We start from the raw sequence: 18,684 nt of genomic DNA on the forward strand, positions 1-18,684 counted from the left end.
TTAATGGATTAAACTCCCCAATCAAAAGACATAGTCTGGCAGACTGGATTAAAAAACAGGATCTATCTATATGCTGTCTACAGGAGAGTCATTTTAGACCCAAAGACATAAATAGGTTGAAAGTGAAAGGTTGGGCAAAGATATTTCATGCAAACAACAATCATAAAAGAGCAGGAGTAGCTATACTTATATCCAATAAATTAGACTTCAAATGGAAAACAATTAAAAGAGACAAAGAAGGACACTATGTATTAATAAAAAGAGCAATTCAATAAAAAGACACAACAATCATAAATATGCACTGAGCCAGAGTGCTCCAAAATACATGAGGCAAACACTGATAACACTGAAGGGAGAAGTAGACAACTCTACCATAATAGTTGGGGACTTCAATTCCCTGCTCTCATCAATGGATAGAACATCTAGACAGAGGATCAATAAAAGATTTTGAATAATACAATAAATGAACTAGACTTAGCAGACATTTGCAGACATTACACCCTACAACAGCAGGAAACACATTCTCAAGGATAGATCATATTCTGGGTCACAAAGCAAGTCTCAATAAATTTAAAAAGATTGAAGTCATGCAAAACACCTTATTGAAAGATAATGGGATGAAGTTGGAAGTCAATAACAGCAGTGGGCCAGAAAATTCACAAATATGTGGAGGCTAAATAACACTCTTAAATAACCAGTGGGTCAAGGAAGAAATTACAAGAGAAATCAGCAAATATATATGTCAAGGCAAATGAGAATTGTATCACAACATATTAAAATTTATGGGATACTGCAAAGGCAGTGCTGAGAAGGAAATATATTGTCTTGAATGCCTATATTAAAAAAGAAGGAAGAGCAAAAAATCAAGGAATTAACTGTTCACTTGGAAGAACTAGAAAAAGAATAGCAAACTAATTTCAAAGCAAACAAAAGGAAAGAAATAACAAAGAGCAGAAATAAATGAAACTGAGAACATGAAAACAGTCAAGAAAATCAATAAAACCAGGACCTGATTCTTTGAGAAAATCAATAAAATCAATGGACCCTCAGCTAGGTTGACAAAAAAAAGAGAAAGGATGTCAATAAATAAAATCAGAAATGGAAGAGGAGACATAACCACTGACCCTGCAGAAATAAAGAAATAAAAGAGGTCATGAGAGGGTACTAGGAGCAACTCTTGCTAGTAAACTAGACAACATGAATGAAAGGGACAACTTCCCAGAAAGGCATGAACAACCAATATTGACTGGAGAAGAAATAGATGACCTTAGCAAACCAGTCACAAGTAAAGAGATTGAATTAGTCATCAAGAAGTTCCCAAGAAGGAAACCTGACTTTAAAGCATATTACAAAGTTACATAGTCAAAACAGCATGGAGCTGGCATAAAGCTAGATATATTGACCAATGAAATTGAATTGAGTGTTCAGAAATAGACTGTCTCATCTTTGAACAACTGATCTTTGATAATGCAGTCAAGCCAACCCACCTGGAACAGAGCAGACTCTTTAATAAATGGAGTTTAGAGAGCTGTATATCCATATGCAAAAGAATGAAAGAAGATCCATTTCACAATGTATGCAAAAATTAACTCAAAATGAATCAAAGACCTAGACATTAGAGCTAAGACCATAAACTTTTAGAAGAAAATGTAAGGAAATATAAATCTTGTAATAGAAGGTGGTTTCCTTCCCATATGACAGAGGTGTCCCAGATGCCAGCACCTGGCCAGATATCGTACAGTTGATGCCTGGAGTTGGTTATTTTCATGGTCTAAGTTAATAAATCCCCATTGTAAAAACCAACCATTTCAGGTATATGCATTCCAGTAGCTTTAGCAAACTAAAACTCTGGTGTCTACATCAATTTCTGCTTCAGTTGAAACAATATATTTTTTACAAATCAATGAAAGAATTGAAAAGAATAATTAATAAGCAGTGATATGAATGAGTGAGGAAATGGATGGATAGATGGAAAAATAAATGAGTAAATAGATCTATTGATCAATGGATGGATGAAGAGATAGCTCTATAGTGGGTGAAAAGTGAGACTCCCAAGCTCAAAGACAGAAATAATAATTTTTCAGAAGGTTTCCCCAGCTCAAAGGGATGGCTGAGTTTTGTAGTATCTGGGTCTGGACTTGAAATATGGACTGCAGATGTTTTCCTTAACCCAGCTGTCCCTCTACTGCAATCCCTGTCTTGGGTAACTGCCCAGAGACCTGACCTCTTCCAATGCCTCGGTCTGGTTGAATTGTAGCTTTTCCTCCCCCAGTCTTGGAGCTCTTAGAGAACAGGACCCTCCCTGTCCTAATCACTTTGTAGTCTCAGTATATGGCACATAGTCATTGCTCAAGAAACATTCACCAAAAAGCCTCAAGTGGAGTAGGCAATTGAGGATGCCAGTTCTGACCCACACATTCACTAGCTCTCTGGCTTTGGGCAGATCACTTCATTTTTCCGCTCCCCTAGAACCTTGTCTATTTAAAGCACTTTGTACCTAGCATTAAGAAAGCTTAATAAATGTTAGCTATCTGTTTAAATAAATATCTTGTATTTTTACTGCAATGAACCGTGATCTGGGAATGATTGTCCCTAAAGTCTTGTCTGAACTTTTCATTTTGAGAAGGAACTTTGTGATTCTTTTATGTTCTTCTTCATTCAACTAACACTCATTCAGCACTGTCCCATCCCTGGTCCTCATTTCCAGTCCAAATGAGACCATGGCAGTGAAATCAATGAGAGAAGCCAGGTTTTACTAGGTCCCCATTACTTATGGAATCCAAATCCATCACCTTTATGCTAAGTGGTGGGAAGCCTCCTTCTTTGCTGAGGATCAAGGAGCACCACTCTGCTGTCCTGTTTGAGGACACTGGAGGCAGATGACCAGTGTTCACAATCAATGTTTCACATACTGGCTCCAAATCCTTGAGCTTTGTTTCCCTTCCTGGACCATGGAGTTAATAAAAGCATTCTTTTATTCATTTACTTCCAAGATTAAATGACCCAATACTTGCTTTTTACATGGCAACAAATGTCAATAATACTAATGATGACAATGATACTAATTAGAACTAACATTTTCTGAACACTCTGGGACTCAAGTCCAAGGGTGGTCTGGGATAAGATTCACCATCAGCTCAGGATAGAACAGCATAAGGCCCTCAGTTTGATTAGAATCCAGGTTTGTCTGATGTCATGAAAGCATCTTGGAAATGCCACATTTGTCATGCAGATAAATGTTGTGGAGAGAAGCTGGCTGATAGTGGGTACTCAATAAATGTTGATTATTAATGATAAAAATAATAATAGCAGGACATGCAGGATTAATGCTGACTCACACAAGGTCTTTGGTATCAAAGACCTGACTTTGGGTAACAGCTAAACTCCAGGCCCAGGTGAGAGTATTTTGCCATTGGATGCAGGTCATGTCTTAAGAGAGAAATCAGGAGGGTTAGTTGGGGGCTGCAGGGGTGATTTTCAGATCATAGCCCAGGAAGCTTCCTAAGCAACAGGGCCTTGGCGTTAGACCTTGAAGAACAGTGAGATTGGATGTGTGTGATAGGGAGGAAAAGGGCACTGTGGGCAAGGAAGCAGAATCATCAGTTTGGGACACGATGCTGACCGTTGGCTTTTGTATTAGAATTGAAGCAAGGCAGAGATTTCATGACCTCATGCAAGGATAAAATGAACCCTGAGGGATACCTTATATTCTTGTAAATCACTAATGGGAAACACTCTTATTTTTGTAAGAAATGTGGCAAAGTGTTAATATACTTAATATATAAAAAGCTGAGATAAATCAAGAAGAAAGAAGGACATCAATATAAAAATGGTCAGAAGACATGAGAAGACAAAATCAGAGCCGGTTTCACAGCTGTGAGACCTGGACAGACATGTGGGATGCAGCATCAAAAGGGCATGTGCTTGGTTTAATACTCTGATATCGCCTTCCTGAAATCCACAATAATTTTTTAGCAAAATGCATTTTCATTTTCCTTTGAGTTACACAACTATGTAGCTGGCCCTGTCTACAGTAAAGAAATGTAGAGACAAAGTGTATATCAAGAAATACAACTTCATTATTAATCAGGGGGACAAAACTCAAATTATAAAGAGATGCCAATTTATAATTATAGAATTGACCAAGATAAATAAACAATAACAGTTCAGGTAAGGAGACAGTGAGGTGGGCATGTTAGAAAGTCTGGAGGACTTCTTGATCATCTCCGTACCCTTATCCATTTCTCCCCAGCATAGGCTTGGTTGAAAGCAGCAGCCCGATGATCAGTTCTTTCCACCTTTAGGCTCCACCTTCCAAATCCATGTCCTCATATGCTCTTTCATCAGGGACATCCTTCCGCTCTCTACCTTTTCTAGTCTCAGGCTTTTGAAATGCTCTTTAATTCCTGAGGAGGTCTCACCCCTTATTCACCTTTGCAGCCAGGAGGTAGCCCCATCCACTTCCCTAACCAGCCTCATCATCTGGGTTCCAGCTCTAGGCCATCCACTTCCCTAACCAGCCTCAACTTTTGGGCCAAGACTGTGGGGTTTTGTTGTATGCAAAGGAGGGGAGTAGGGTGGGACTAAGCCACAGAACCTTCCCAAAAGGCGGTTCTGAATTCACATTATTGTTTCTGCCACCAGTGAGATCTGAGATTTTGCACAAATTTATTGAGGCAGAACACTTTAAACACAGCTAACTGCTCTTAGTAGTTTAAGGGAAAGAAATAAAGATGGTGATCAGACACCAGTCAGACACACATATATACACGCATACATGCATACATGTATACATAAATAGACATATAAACATATCTACAAATACACAAACATACACGCACACAGGTATGTACATAGGCACAAGCGTGCATGGACATGTGTATACCTATGCAAACATGCACACACACACACACACACCTGGATAGTCAGTGCAGAATTGTTTATGGTGGCATAAAAGTATGAACAGCCTAAGTGTCCAACCATAGGAGATATTTCAAATTAGTTGTTGAATAACTTTACAATAAAATGTTTTAAGCTATTAATCATCATGTTTTCAGGGAATAATAATAGCTAATAGTAATGATGAGAGTTAACAGTCTCTTATTGAGCACCTGCTGTGTACTAGGTACTCTTCTAATTGCTTCTCATTCAATTTGGTATTTTAAGTATGTTTAAGGATGTGACAAAATGCTCACACTATACTGCTCAGTGGAAAAAATGAATATGGAATTATTTTTACAAAGTTATCTCAGGTTTGTCATACGTATTTGTCATATCTATTTTATTATTATATTCATGGAAAAACTAAACCAACACATTTATTATACTTTGGAATTATATTTGGGTATTTTGATTGAAGAATATAATTTTTTCTTCACTCTTCTGTTTTACAAATTGTCTATCGTGAACATATAGTATATTAATTTTTTAAAACTTTTTTATTGTATAATATAACATATATACAAAACAAAGAAAGAAAAAAGCAATAATTTTCAGAGTACTCTTCAACAAGTAGTTAAAGGAGAGATCCTAGGGTTTCTCATGGGTTACCATACCATCATCTCAGATTTTTCCTTCTAGCTGCTCCAAAATATTGGAGGCTAGAAGGAATAAATATTTTTTTTATCATCACAACCAACTTTTTTTTCTTTTTTGTGAAAAATAACGTATATACCAAAAAGCAATAAATTTCAAAGCACAGCACAACAATTAGTTGTAGAACAGATTTCACAGTTTAGTATGGGATACAATTCCACAACATAGTACATAATTTTAAGATTACCAGAAAGCTAAATGTTGTTTAAATGAAAGTAGAGGGAAGAGTTATTTGATTTGAGAGATAACCTAAAAATTGAAGAAAAAAAAAAGGAAAAAAGATTAAATTTAAGGTTCAGGGCTAAAAAATCGAGGGTTCTGAAAGCTGGGTTGAGAATATTATATTGTTCTAGAAAATCAATGGGGAGACATTGAGTATTTGTGAGAGAGGTAGTGGCAAATTCAGAGTTAGGCTCTTTGGTGACAGTATTGAGAATAGATTCAAATTGGAGATGGGAGGCAAGGAGACATTATGAGGTGGTAAAAACCTCAGGTATAGTAATCACAGGGAAAGGAGAGGGGTCTGACAGCTGCAAATGCACTGAAGAGGTAGAATCTACAGCATCTGGCAGCTAGCAAATATACCAAGCCAATGCAAAGCACTGACATTAGGGTGGTGTATGGGAATCATGATTGTTCTGTAAACTCACACCTTCTCTAATGAGAGAAAAAAGGGAGAGGAGAGAGAGAGAGAGAGACAGAGACAGAGGAGACAGAGAGAGCACGGAGGAGGCCAAGATGCTCCGAGGGTTTCACAAAGGTGCAGGGTAGGAGAAGGGCAGATAAAAAAAGAATCTCCCACTCAGGTGAGATTGAAGATCCATGGGTTTGTGGTGGGGTAAGCCTGAAGATTGCAAGAGTTCTCCGAAGATCTTGGATTTCAACCCCTCGGGTGTGGTGTTTGAAGCCATGTGCACTCCAGAAAAACCATGTACTTAAATTTAACCCATTCCTATGAACTATTGTAAGTAGGACCTTTTGATGAGGTTACTTCATTTAAGGTGTGGCCCAGCCCAATCAGAATGGCTATTAATCCTATTACTGGAGTCCTTTCTAAGTAGGATGAAGTTCCTATGGAGAAAAAGCCACAAGAAGCAAGAGGCTGGACGCTGACAGAACCCAGAAGAGGAGGGAGAATTTCCATCTGTACTTTAGCCAGCCAGCTTCTCCTGGTGAATTCACTGAAAACCTTTATTGAAGTTCCCAGCTTGGGGCCTGCCTTATAAGATTTGGACTTGCGCATCCCCACAGTTACGTGAGACAATTCCTATAAAAAATCTCATTACGAAAAAAAAACCCCCTCGAGGGAGAGTAACCTGCCCATTCTAATAGAACCTTCTCCCCATCTCCTTGCTCCTCTTCGTTCTCTGGTGAACACTGAGACTTCACAACACATATTTGACTCCAATTTCTAGTTTCATTTTCTATAGCTGCCCACTGTAGATTCTTCAGAATTTCTCCATTAATATCAAACCTCAAAATCTGTTATGAGCACTCAGTAAACATGCACAACCCACGAGCACTCTCAGCCCAGAGGAACGTAGAGATGGCCGCATTTTCATCCCACTGAGGGTGATACTCGTGCCACCAGGATTTTGACTTGTGCTAGAGCATTGGAAAAAAGGAAAAAAAAAAAAAAAAAAGAATGATCTCTGTCTTCTTAGACAGATCGTTTTGCAAACAACGAAGCACATTTCACTCCATTGCACCAGTAGTCATTATCTGAAGACAGAGTGGATACAGGGAGGCTGGACTCTGCTCTCCAAGAGGAAATCTACCACGGCTCTGCCACTAACATGGAACGCTGGGCTGGTTGCCTGATCTGCTGGAACTCGTTTCTGTCACCTTCGGAATGGGATCCTCCATGCGAGGATTAAATGAGTTAGCACCCATAAGGGACCAAAATACCTGCCACATAGTAAACACCTGATAAACCTAGTGGTTTTTGTTGTCATAAATATTGTCGTTATTCCCAGCCTCATTCTTCGCTTAGTCTAGAAAGCCTTCTCTGAACACTCCGATTTATAGAAAGCTTTTTATGATTTGATGGTTGGATATGTCTTCCACTCTTAACGGGGTTTTAATTGACGCGTTCAGCCCCCAGGCAGATTGCAGAAGGAAACCCACGTCGGGGGCTGTGGCCCAGCCTTGCCTCTGACTTGCGGCCGGATCACATCCCTTCTCCAGACTTCAACTACCTCCAAACACGGATACGTGTGCCTGCCTCAAATAGAAGCATTGTGAGGACTAAATAAAGTAAGGCTTTTCAGCACCTGGCACCATGCCCCGATGCAAACAAAGTACACGCTAAATGTTTATTGAATTTTAAAATAATTATGATTGATGGCCCCTAGCATTATCATTTTGAATGTTATCTCTGAAAGCCCTAAACTTAAACAGCTGTCGGCCCTGTGGTTCAGATAATTTATCCTTTCTATTAAAATTCTTAGCTGGAGCAGAGACAGTGATGTGGCCCCATGGACTTTCTGGATAGGGGAGTTGGAGTCCTCATATTTCTTTCCTGCTGCAGGAAGGCCACGTGGTGGGCAGTGGAAAGGACATTGGAGGTGGGGGCCACAGTCTCGTGTTGACGTGTGGGTCTTGCCCTCGAGCAAACCACATCCCCTCTCTGGAGTGGGATATTGACCCTTGTAAAAAAAAAAAAATGGAGACATTACTGCCAACATTGAAATGTTGCTAGTAAAATTACAAAGAGATAAGTACAAAAATTGTTTTTATAAGCTCTAAAGCACTGAGTCAAAGAGAGAAGCCTGTTTTTATTCCTTTAAAGAAATATTTTACTTTTTCAGTGCAGACACGGGAAGGAGGCCACACGTATGTTTACACTATTTCCATGATTATTTTTTCATACATGCACATTTTTATTGTAACATATTAAAGCAAGGATTTATTAGTAAAATCTGATATGATTTAATTAATCCTTTCATATATCCATAAACATTTAGAGAGCATCAATATATTCGAGGCACTGTTCTCAGTGTCGCTGAGACAGAATTTAGACACATTCCTCACCCTTACAGACCACGTCGTTATATTACATAAGCTAAACTGATTTCTTTTAAAAATGTCTTTTGGTTGGTTCCAGCTTCGAGACATTGAATGGCACCACTTTCTGTTTTTATTAAGAGAAGTCGATTACCTGGCTGCTCCCTAACCTTGTCTGAGATAAACAAAGCCTGGTACATCCCTCTTGTTCAAAAACACCCCAGAATCACATGGCTTCGCCCCACACTTTGATGTGATGTCATTTTTGCAAACAGAACCTCCCCCAATAGTTATTCATGTAATTCTATTAATATGATCTCAATCGCCATATGGCGGTGTGATGCCAATTACACTGCTGACACCGGCGACTTAGGAACAAGGAGAGCATGTCTCCAGCCAAAGACAGCGCCTCGTTATCAAAATCCTCCCACCCCCCCAAATAATGGGGTCTCAGCTCCGGTCCCTTGGATATTTATTTTTGTTTTCTAATTATTTAATCAGTATATTCTTGGTAGCACTCAAAAGACTAAGTGTTAAAAAGAGGCCAGAAAATTTATTTTCCTTTTTTTGTATGTGAAATGTGCAATGTATGCAGTGTTGGCCCATGTCTTGATAAATGCAAGCTTTGCACGGCAGTTTTTGTTGTTGTTAATTAGGGTGCAGTGTGCACAGCCCAATCCTGGCTGAAACAAAACATAAAGCTTCACTTAAACCAATACAAAGCACATTTATTTATTTTTGAGCTCCAAAATGCAAGTACTTTGTCTCAGTTATAGAACTAATGACAGTAGTGTAAAAACGTGTAACACAGCGTACTGCTTTCCTCTCTAGGACCCTTTGTGAAAGAGCTTTCTTTTTTTTTCCCCCAAAGAATTGTATTCGGCACCACATGTCAAAACACAATTGTAATTGTGAAGCACAATATTTCATAAATCTGAAAATGTTTTAAAAACCATTGTATTTCCAAAGCTTCCAAAGTCATTTCCTGGGTTAGCATTTTTTTTTCTGCACTAAGCTGCCTTTATTATTTTCTTTTTCCTTCTGATTTCCACATTCCCCAATAATTATTAAGCATGCTTCTCTCCCCAGCAGACATCTCTGATGTAGGCACTGGTGATAGCGGTGGCTGCAATTCTTGTGAATTCCTACATTTTAAAATCCTGTGTTAAAACATGTTACCAAGCTTCCTGAAGTTAGCAGATGGCCTCACGAAAGACTTGTTTTAATTTTTCAAGTCCGTAAGTGTAATAATCCACACACATGTATGCACATAACAATAAAGGGTGCTTGTTGAGCAGTTATATTTTCGTGCTTCGTGTGCGTACCTGTAAGAATGGGCTCGTCGGTCTGTGTGCGTGGACATAATTTCCACAGGATCAAAACAAGTGCTCAAAACAGGCGAGCCCCTCAATAATAGCAATGATTAAAAGCAACAGTAGCAAAAAAGCCTAGGATTGAAACAACACCTCCATCCTCAGAATGAAAAAGTTTGTGAAAGCCATTTAATAGGAGGGAATATCACAATGTTGTAACTTTTTCAAAGTTTTCAACATTAAACAATTAGGATGAAATGCAATTAAGCAGCACATTGTAGAGGATGGTCACTTTTTGCATGTCATGTGGCTTTAAAAACAAGTCAGATAAATGATGATGCCATTAAAACTGAACTAATTAAAGAAAGCTTCTTTTAAGAACTCATTAACTGCAACCTCATTTGCATAATGATGCATATTAATTAAGTTTTAATGAATCTGAATTTGCACCAAGCCTATTCATGTTGGCTTTGAAACAAATTGAACAAATTAGTTAAAAGCTTTTTGGAATCTACTTTTCACACCAAACAGGATATGAATGCAATCATCTCTACAAAAAAAGAAATATTTTTCCCCTAATTTAATTCAAAGGTATGCAGGTCCATCTATTAATTATTTTTAAATGCAATAATTTTCACCTTTTCTTTGGAAACTCAACAATATTGCTTATTCTTGATGGGAAGTATTAATAAATGTAGGTTGTAGGGAAGAATCATTACGGCCAATTTCTTGGCAATAAGTTAGAGATGTTTGACTTTAGGGTACATTTAGTTTATTTAATAGTGGGATCAAAAATTGAGGAGGTAATCTCTGGACATTCTGAACATTTATAATGCAGCAGCTAAAATGAGATGTCTGAAGTGACCCGACTCATTTTTGGGGATGCAGACAACAATGTTATATTACTGGTGTCACATTCATCTCTAAATCTGATTCCGCTCCATCATAAATCTCCTAAGTAGCATGGAAAAAATTAAACATTTACAGAACATGTGTTCTTTTCCCCTGGATTTGCGCAAATCTCGAGGTTTTTTTATACACAAGAAGCGGAATTTAATTTTAACAAGTTTGCTCTCGGCTCATAATAAAAACAAGAATCACAGCAACTAGACTATTGATTTGCTCATACTCCATTGTGTCTTCATCAAGAATGAAGAGATTTATGTAATTACTGCTCCATCTTTTGTTGTTTGAAAGCACTTTTTGTGTAAGTCAGCATATACAAAGGATGGAAATGCTTTTATTGTTGAGATTAAAAGATCATTTCTCCCCCCTTGTTAAAATGTTTTTCTCTGATAGGTGCTTTGGAGAGGGCAACAATTCAGATTGATGTTGTGTATTAGAAATGCACATTAAAAAAAATGTGTTTATAGGGATTCTTCCACAGTATTTTTAAATCCATTTATCCATTCACCTTTCTCCTTCTTTTATTCCTGCCCGGCAGTTGCAGCTCTTAGAAAAGCCTTCGTAGGCTTCGTGTTGATGCCAGAGCAAATTCCCTGCAGCAAAGTACTGTAAACGCCTTTCGATACAGTCGGGCAAAATAGTAACACTCTACATTATTCTCTCCTAATTACTTTGCTTTCGTTGGAATTTACTCGGGCTTAGGTCAGTGATCACTTTGGACTCTTTTGAAGAAAAGTAAAATCAAAATCAGTTCTTAGCTGCCCTACTTTCACCCTTGCACCGGCTTGAGCGTGCATCCTATTTAAACCGCCTGGTACACACAGAAGCATCCCTTCACTAAATGCTTTTCCACTTCGAAGCAGAGTCCAGCTGCAGGAGAAAGCACAGGGAGCCCACGGAGCACTTTTCTGAGCAAGGTAATTGTAGAAGCCTTCCCAACTCTTTACTCTCCTACAAGGAAGAGGATTTGCCATTTATCAAAACAGGAAGCAGAACCAAGAATCTAATGTGCAAAACAATTTAAAATATGTATCGATTCACAAATCATGTCTGGGATGATTTTAAAATTAACTCCTTCCCCAGCGCTCACTTTCATTAGAATAATCCTGCATTTCTTCCCCTTCGATATAATTACCGTTACCATGTTGGGCTATAAGATGCCCCGTGATGGGAATTTTAACGTCAGAGAAAAGTCACAAAAGGCAATCTGGTGAGAATCAGCCCTGGGCTGGGAACCGTGTGCCGTGTGATCCATTATGCTTTGAACGAAATATTGTTTCTGTATTTTTTTTCCTTCACATTTCTATTCTACTTTTTGAGCATGTTGCAATCGGAAAGCAAGAGAAGCTGTGCGAGCTTTTAAATTCCATCTGACGTTCACAGAGGACTAGCGTGCTACTTCTCGTTGTCCCTTGCGGAAGGGTCTCTCTTTTCCTGAGTTTTGGGATTCTGGGTGTGCCAGGGAACAAGAGCACCGCCACGGGAACCTATAATTAAAATAATAATAAAGGCGGTCGGAATCTTCCACGATGGTCTATAAATAGGTAGACAGATCCCATTAGAGATAATGGAGCCGGAGCTGGTGGCTACACCGCCCCCTAGCTGGGGAAGACGGGGACACTGAGATTAAAAAATGACTTCCATTTTTAAAATTTTAAAGACTCAAAACAAAGCAAAATAAAGCAGGAAGAAGGTTTCCAGTTGCTCTGCCTCCTTTCCTCCCTCCCACCACCCCTCCAAATGGCACCCAATCAAACCCGTTTCCTTTCAGAAGTCTTTAGTAAGGTAGCATTAAAAAAAAAGTGCAAATTTTGCGTGGAGAATTGGCTTCTTTGGGGGGAAATTTTGACAGAAAGCGCCTTCCTTGGGGGAGGTCAGGAGTCACTGGTATTAAACTAGACAAGCTGGTAGCGGAATGTTAATGGACACGGTAAGCAGATGTTCAGTAATTAGGGGAGATGTGAATGACAAGACGTGAGAGGTACCGAACACGGGCGGGCTGGCACACAGCAGCTGCTGCCGCCGCTTCCCCTGTCACGGATGTACACAAGTCAGACCAGCCCCCGGGAGGCTGCCGGCGCCGCGACAATTAGAAAAAAATGGTATTCGATTAAAATAAGTAATATATCATACAATGCAATGCCCCCCACTCCCGCCCCCCAACAGCGAGGAAGAGTGGCCTCAGTTGGAAAGGGAGCAGGGATCTGCCAAATCTTGGAAATGGGGAGATTTGCTGAAATTGAACTTTCAGTCTTTTTTTTTTTTAGGATTATTATTTTTAGCCGATGTTGACAGAGAGCCTTTTTAAAACACGGGATGGACTCCTTTCTTTTTCTCCCTTAAGTGCCAATTCCAAGCAGTCTACAGTAACTGATCTTTCCATCTCTTAAATATCTTGCCAAAATCTTCCCTTTTTCTCTAATGTCCCTCTCCTGACTCTCATCATTTCTTCTGGAATGTATGACCGCCTCCTCCTACTTTTCCTGTGCCTAAGGAACCTTTGCTAGCTGCCACTCCCAAGGCTGGGTTGTGACTGGTCTCTCAGACATCTCCAGAACCCTGCCTTTCTTCTGCCGAATCATACACTTAATAATGACCGCTGTCTGTGTCATTTTTATTCTCTGGGTGCTAACACCTGGCACAGTACCGAAAGCATAGTAGGCCCACAGCAAGTGTTTTCTTGTGAGTAGTGACAAAGCACACATGCTGTGAAGAATCAATGTAAAAATCATCTCAAACGTTTGTTGAGCAATCCCTGTTGCCAGGTTCTTTGACAAAGAAGAGTTTGGGCCCCTTTGCACTAAAACTGAATTGCAAAATCAAAGCATGTTTGGGTGGCAGTTAAAGAAAGCAAAATCAGTCATTTCAAGGGTTGTTTTATGTCTACAATGTTTATCTATTTCGTGGAAGCATCTCAAAGACATGGTTGTAGATCCAGCTGCAGGGGGCGGACAGCATGGCCTGGGGGTAGAACACTGGCTCTGACACTGCTGGGGCTTCTGTTTCTTTTCCTGTGAAATGGGAATAATAACACTGAACTCTCGAGGTCATGAAGATGCTGGAAAGAGATTGCAAGAGCTTTGTCCTGCCATTGGGGTGGCCTGGTTGGCTTCATTTCACCCAATGAGATCATGAACTTGGAAGCCATGAAGCCCTGTACAGGAATTACTCAATTCTTCTGTGTGCTGGAAATTCCCAGAGGATATGCCTACCCCCCATGTCCGTATGTGGAGGAAGACGAGGAGCGGAAAACGTCACCGACTTTGACTAAGTACTTCCTGTACCTTTGGTCCTTTATGAGCTTTGCCTCATTTCTCCTGCTCTGCAGCGTGGGTCTCGGGATCCCCATTATACAGACAAGGAAAATGAGGCTCAGAGAAGGTAAGCCTGTGGTTGACACCCATGCAGTACAGTGGGGCTGGACTGTGAATCCCAGATTTTCAGGCTGCAAAGTCCCCTCCAGCAGGAGAATGCTCAGTGGAAGGGAGGCTCTCCTGTTCCTTTAGGTATGAGGTGGAGGATGTTACAACCTGTCCTCATATTTGGAAGTAAAACATCCCTGGGAAATGTTTCAAAATGACAAAGCCCCATTACGAAGGCTCAGTTCCCTGCCGGCTGTCTCTTCCTCTTCCTGGGTTGACTTCTCGAAGTCCCCCATCTTAGTCCGGTGCCATCTCCCTCTAGTTCTCCTTCTCATCCCTCGCTGCTCCTTCTTTATCGGTCTCTACATCTCTCTCCCTTGATTTCTAATTTCCAAGCCTGCGAGCTATTACAGAAAGCATAATGACGGTTACACTTGTCTATAGCAATATTGCTGTCTGGCTTATTGCTTTGTAAAGTACTTCGGGAGCCTTGAAAATGAAAGGTGTTATGTAAAATGAAAATCGATTCTAATTCTAAATAAACATCATTGCTTCAAGTTTCCCTTGGATAGCATTGTTTCATGTTCAAGAAGAGACAATGGATCTGGATTTCCTCAGAATGTTTTAAAGATACATTTGGACTTTCTGGTACCTTGGGACTTGTCACGACAGGGGCGAGATCTGAATCATATCTCAATATATCCTTACAATTATATGTAATTGCACCTGGAAAAATGTGTCTTTGTTCATTTTTTATGAAGGGAAATTATTTTCATCCATAGAAAAGATTGATACCACTTTTAGCTTATGTTCAGGTGATTAGTGATTAAGTGCAATTTATTTCTCTGATATATGTCTCTATCAGAAGCCACTATCCAGAATGGGGAAAGAAACTTTGCTCCTGCAGCACAATCTCCACTTGAAGAAGCAGTTTCTTCCTCCTTTGCTGGCAGAGTAATTTATAAGGACACGCACACCACAAAAATGGAAGTTTGAATCATTTCTGTGGAGAAAGCTCATCATCCCAAATCAGAAATGTCATAAAAGTTAAAACGCCATAAGTGTGTTCCCCAAGAAAGAAAGAATTTTCTTTTCATTGAGAACACAGGAGGATATAATATACTTCTTGAGATTCAAATTTCCATAGCAAATGCAATTTCTCTCTCCTTTGGATCATTCATCTTCCTTTAAAAATAGGTAACTGGATATTGTATCTATTTTATATTTTTCAGCAAAATTATCTTCCAAGTGATTGTTTCCTTAAAAATTACACATGCAGTGTGGGGGAGATGGACAGTTTCCTCCTTGGGAGAGTGCATTTGAAAGTTCCAGCCTTGGGAAGTACCAAGGAGTTGGCTTGTATTTGCTGTGATAACTCAATCAGTAAGTCCATTTGCCTCCGTGGAAAGACCTGGGATGCCTGTGAGGCTTATGGCCTCAATTCATTTTTCCCTATTTCAATTTTATGTCTGGTTAAGTAATCTGAAGTGTCTGCTAGTAGTTTGGGTCCTGCAGATGCTCAGAATATGAAGAGCTGAACAAAGGTGTCAGTGTTTCAATCTGACAGTATTGCTTATATGTAAGACCCTCTATCGCATAGGTCTTCCTTGCACACAAATCCAGAATGTTACTATTTTTCTCCCTTTACAAAACTCTAGTTGTCTTATCTGTCGTGTTGAGCCTGCTGGCTGCGTGACAAGATGCTGGAGATTGATAGGCTGTCTGTGGAGGCCTGGAAGGGATGTAGCATGATTCAGAGACAGCCTTGGCTTTGGACCCTCCCCACAAGCAGGGAACAGCCGCTCAGGGAACAACCACACAGCTTCTGCCACACATCACAGGCTGCCTGAGCCCCAGTTTCCTTATCTTCAAAATGGGAGAGGTAGACTTCCCTAGAAAAGCTGTGTGAGGTTGAGGGAAATGTATAGAAAGAACCTGTCATAGGCAGCGTAGACCACCTCTAATGACAGCACGTGATGCAGGCAGAGCTTGAACTCAGCAATACTGCCTTTAACTTTCCACCATCCCTAAGGACACACACACACACGACTCCTCATTTTTTTCTGCAAGTTTTCTCCTTCCTGTGTCAGGGCTTTTGCCCCTGTTGAGTCTCTGAATTGGCATCTATGCGGCAAACACCACGAGTTGTTTCCCTTTCTTTCATAGTATTACAATCCCAAGTTATAGCTGGGCATATTGCCTCCTCCACCCCCCCACCCCCGAGTATAAGTTCCATTTATAAGACTCTCTTGTAGAAGATCTGGTTAATGATAGGCCAGTGGACACATGGGAAGGCTACTTCAAAGGACACTGATTCAGCTTGAATGGAGTGAGCTCCCCTGTTTCCTTTCCCAGCTGCATTGAAACTCTGCTGCGATGGCTGGAGTTCCAGCAGCCATTCTGCACCATGAGGTGATCTGATGCTGAAGATGGTGACATAGATAGATAAGAGACTGCATCCCTGGTTATTTAAATGGTTTGCTTACATTCGTGCTTCTCTTACATAAAAAAATACATGTTTATGTGTTTAAGCCACTATGCTCAAGAATTCATTTCTCATAGTTGAGCATGTCCACAAGAAGCATTTACTATATATCTCCATTCTGAACATTTTTCAAGGCTCATTTCAAGTTCTTTCTTCTCCATGAAGTCCTCTGAGGCTATTCCCAATGTCAGTGTGTCTCTCATCACAGAATTCTCACTATGTCAGCACATGGTATGTCACTTTTGTCATTGCTTTAGGTTTCTTATTCTTGAACCCCTAGTAAAACTTCAAGCTCTCCAAGGACAGAGGCCCTGTCTTACAATTTATCATTTCACTCATATCACCCAGGAATGTTGAGAACTAAAGAATTTCTCTATGAGGAGAAAAGTGACATTTATCAAACACCTGCTGCATGCTCCTATATATATCTCCTACATATGTCCTCCATGTCCCACCCCCACTTTCCATCCCCACCATCCCCTCTAACCCTACCATCTTTCCACCATCCCCAAGTCTTTATGAGCTAACTGTTATCCTCTATTTTCAGATGAAGCAGCTCAGGCAAAGAGAGGGTAATTTGCTCAAGTTCAAACAGCAAATAAATGACAGAGACAGGATCTGAATACAAACACTTGACTCTGGAATCCACATTCTTGAGGCTCTATAGTCTCCCCAATACTGAATTTAGCTTTCCTTTTTAATATAAATCTCAAGATCTACCTAATAGTCTATCATAAGTATATTTCCCAACCAGTCTCTGATGTTGGACATTTGGGTTATTTGCATTTTGGCACTATTATTGACAATGCTGGGGAGGCCGTCTTTGTATATACATATCATTGTATAAATGACAGGTTATTTCCTTGGGAAAGAGTCCAATGATTAAATTTATGAATCAAATAGTATGTGTGTTTTCATCATTACCCCCAAACTGAAATGTCTCAAATCATGGAATCACAGAACACAGGATCAGAAAGAAATCTTCCAGGTTATCTAGTCCCACCCACCTGCTCATTTACCATTGTGGCAACTGAAGCTCTGAGTGAGCGAGTGACTCTCCCAAGGTCACACATGAATTCTGGTAGACCTATTCCTAGTACCCAAAATCTTTGCCTCCTGTTTGGTGTTCTCCCTAAGACCATAAATTCTGCTCCCATATAACGTAAACTCTCTATCAATCTTCACGTCTCTCACTGTCAAGTGAGTAAGCCTTGCTTTCATAAAACAAATATGATCGGGACCCCTGCCATAGGTCTGTCATTGTCTTATGCACATATTCACATACAAATTCCACTCTTTACCCACTTGCTTAGTATGGCCAGGAGAGACCCCAAAAGAATAGACATGGAGGTCTTGCCTTCTTGCCTTGCCATAATCATCATCATCACAGCAACCTGGAAGTTTGGCTGGAGTAGGGTACTGGTGATTTCCACTGAACCCAATTTTGCTAATGTTTTACAGAAATACCCTCTACTCTTTAGTAAAATTGGCATGATTCCTTAGCAGAGTGTTGATATTGAGTTCTCCTCCTTTTCTTTTGTTGCTTTATGGAGAATATTTTCTTTTCTTTCCATAAGGGAGTTGGGGCAAAGAGGCTATTTGCCGGTACAGGCACATACCTAGCCCCAGTTAATAACCATGAACCAGGGCAATGGAAGGCCTTCTCCTTCCCCAACCTTCCATGCGTCTGTCCCCTCGTGGCTGCCCTGTTCTTTGAAAAATCTGGTTGAAACCCATTGCTCTTCAGCTCCTCAGCAACCTCTTCCTTTTCTTCCTACCGCTTGGGCTTGCATGCCATTTCTATGACATCCTGCTCTGATGCCTTTCCCTCACCATCCCCTGCCATACAGATCCCAACATCAGGACTTTTTTTTTTCTTTACTACTGTTAATTTATTTTCTTTTCATAGTGCTAAAGCAATACACATTCAATGTGCTAACACACAGCTTGCTGAGTGCTTATTGAAGATCCAGGAAGTGTCAAATGCTAGAAATAGAAAAAGGAGTAAGACTCAACC

The sequence above is a fragment of the Tamandua tetradactyla genome, chromosome 12 (genome assembly GCF_023851605.1).
Source record: "Tamandua tetradactyla isolate mTamTet1 chromosome 12, mTamTet1.pri, whole genome shotgun sequence".
NCBI classification, from domain to species: domain Eukaryota; kingdom Metazoa; phylum Chordata; class Mammalia; order Pilosa; family Myrmecophagidae; genus Tamandua; species Tamandua tetradactyla.